The sequence below is a fragment of the Talpa europaea genome (genome assembly GCF_964194135.1).
Source record: "Talpa europaea genome assembly, chromosome: 1".
Lineage (NCBI taxonomy): Eukaryota > Metazoa > Chordata > Mammalia > Eulipotyphla > Talpidae > Talpa > Talpa europaea.
Genome location: NC_140073.1, coordinates 62129230 through 62132442, shown reverse-complemented (window position 1 = coordinate 62132442; position 3213 = coordinate 62129230).

The window sequence follows — 3213 nt, the reverse complement described above, 5'->3', positions numbered from 1 at the left end:
AATCGGGGTCACCCAGCAGCAAGGCCCGAGGCTTCTGTGCGTTGGGTCTTCCCGAGGCCCGTGGGGGTGGGGGGCCGAAGACCCCAGCAGCGGGGACCTGGGCAGGAGCCTCGGTCCCGCGGAGCCTTGGCCTCCAGCCGCTCAGGGCGGCACCGGCGCTGGAGAGACGAGCAGACCCCGGGGTGAGTGGGCGCCGGCCTGTCCCCCAGCGCGTGACACGCGACCCTCTCACGGCCCGCCCCACGGCAGCCACTTCAGCCACAGCGCCCGCGGGGGGGGGGGCTGGGAGGAGCCATTGCTGCCCACGGTGGGGGGCTGGGAGGACCCATGGCTTTCCACTGGGCATCTGGGACTAGTGCGGATAGGGCAGGTGGGGCGTGAGGGCGCAGCCGGGGAGGCGGGGCATGGGGGCGCGGGCTGCGTGGGCCTGACTCCTCCTCCAGGCCATAATTTCCTGACGTGTCACCTTCAGGTTCACTCTCTGGCCCCCTAAGGCTGAGTTGGGGTGCAACGTTGAGGCCCCACCTGGGGGCCGAGCTGGGGATCCCCTCTCTGTTCAGCCAGACACCTAGAAGCCCTGGGAGTCTGGGGGTGAACAGCAGGGACGCCCCGTCCTCGCCCCTCCCGGCCTTCCTGGCGCGCCCGGGCCCTCCTGGCGGCCTGGCCGGTCCTCCCTGGCGACCCGGGGCGGCGGTCGCGCGGGCAGGACCCGCAGCTGGGCACGTGCCCGGGGCGACGCCGCAGTGCCCACCCTGTGCTCCCCCCCGGGTCACCCCGGCTCCCGTGGGCCGGGCCCCCAGGCCTGCTCCGGTGTCCCGCAAGGTCAGGTACCCCAGCTCGCCCGCAGCCCACGGTCCCGCGGCGCAGAGGGCGGGGTGGGTCTCCCGTCGGGGAGGGGTCGGCGCCCGGGCGGTGGCCAGCGGGGGAGACGGGGCTCCTCTGGGCCTGGTTTAGGGGGACCGCGCTGGAGCTGCTGGGAACGCGCGGGGCGCTGGGCGTGGGGCCACAGCAGCAGCAACACGCCTGCTCAGCAGAATGCGGTGTTTTGGTGCCCACAGCAGCTGGACCCTTGGTACACGATTCGGGGGTGGACTGCGCTGAGAAACAGAAGCAGAGCCACGGACTAGGACCACGGGAGGGGCCACGCGGAGGCCGCCGCGCGCACGCAGCCCCGCCCCCCCCCACCGCGCCCCCAGCCCCCCTCACTATAAAAAGGCAGCTGGAAATGAAATGTTAAGGCGGTTTCTTTAGGGTGTTCATTCCCCAAGTTCCAGATTGCAGCTACCTCATTAAAGCGCAGTTTGAAGATTCCGCTCCTGGCTCTGCTTTACTAGCATTCGCTGGTGACAGGTCACTGAACTCCAGGCTGCCGGGTGCGACCCTCCTTGTGGACTTGTCCTCTACGGCTCTTATTATAGTAAGGTGTGTGCCATGTACACTCACTTTGTCAAGGGTTTCATCAGAAATGGATGCTGAATGTATCACATGTTTTCTCTGCATCAATTGATAGGATGGCATGGTTTTCACTTTCCTTTTTATCGATTTGGTGAATTTCATTGATTGATTTCCAGATCCAGAGCCATTCTCGGGTACTGGTTTAAATCCCACTTGGTCATGTTGTGTCATCTTTTCATTGCATTGTTGGATTTGGTTTATTAAGCTTCTATTGAGGATTTCTGCATCTGCATTTAACAGGCGCACTGTCTGTACTTTTCTTTCTTTGTGTTCATGTTTGCTTTTGGTATTAGTGTAATGTTGACCACATAAAATCTATCTGGAAATATTCCTTCTTTCTCAATGTTTTTGGAAGAATTTTAGCAGTACAGGAATTAATTCATCTTTGAAAGTTTGGTAGAACCACCAGAGAAGTCATTTGGTCCTGGACTTTTGTTTTCTGGGGCAATTTTGATGACTTTTTCAATTTCCTTGCTTGTGATTGATTTGTTTGGGTTTTCTATTTCTTCCCTATGTAGTCATGGATAATTCTCTAATATCTGAAAATCTATCTCATTTAGATTGTTGAATTTATATATTTTTTCAAAGAACCAGTTAATGTTCATATTGATCTTTTAAACTGTCTTTTTCCTTTCTATTTCATTTATTTCTGCTCTGAATTTTATTATTTCCTTCCTTCTACTGACTTTTGAAATTTGTTGTTCTTTTTTTCAAGTTCCTTGAGATTAGACACAAGTTCTTTAGTTTGGGCTCTTTCTTGTTTCTTGATGTGGGCCTGTATTATTATAGAATTCCCTCTTGGTACTGCTTTTGAGGTGTCCCACATATTCTGGAAGGATGCATCCTCACTATTATTTGTTAAATTAAGTTTTGATTTCTTTCTCGATTTTCTCATTAATCCAGTGACTTTTCAGTAGTGTGTTTTCAGCTCCTTGTATTAGAGACTTTGTTTTCTTTTTGTAGTTGATTTCTAATTCAATACCTTTATGGTAGGAGAAGATACTTGGTATGATTGAATCTCCATAAATTCATTGATATTTATCGTGTCACTCAGTATGTGGTCAATCATTAAGAATGATCCTTGTACAGGGCCTCCCTGGTGGCACAGGTGGTTGAGCGCCCCACGGTGAAGCTGTCCGCAGCCTCTGCAGCGCGGGTTCGATCCTGGCTGGCCGGCGAGAATCCCACATGGCGTAGCAGACCTCTTCTGACTTGCCTGCTGCTCCCCTCAGCAGTGTATTTCGTTGGCCTGCCTGTTCTGTTCCCTGCTCTTGCTCTGGTGAATTCTCTCACCCTCCTGCACTTCTGACTGTACCAGTGCTTGTATAAAAAAAAAAAAACAAAAAAAGAATGATCCTTGTACACTTGAGACAAATGTGTATTTGGCTTTTGTGTATGTGTGTGTGTGGGGGTGCAGTTCCCTATGTATGTCTATTAATCCCATGTGGTCTAATCCTTTGTTTAGGACAATTGTGTCCTTATATATTTTCTATCTGATTGTTTTGTCCATTGGTGAGTGTGGGGTGTTGGAGTCTGCAAGGTCATATCTATTTTCTCCAGTGTCTATTTTCAGATTAGAAATTAGTTGTCTAATGTATTTTGGTGCTCTTCTGTTGAGTATATATTGATGAATGTTATATCCTCCTGTTGTATTATTTCTTTAGTCATTATTGTCCATTTCTGCCTCCTGCTACCTTTTAAAGTAGGAAACCTATTTGATTTCATATGTCTGTCCTAGCTTTACTTAGGATGCCATTT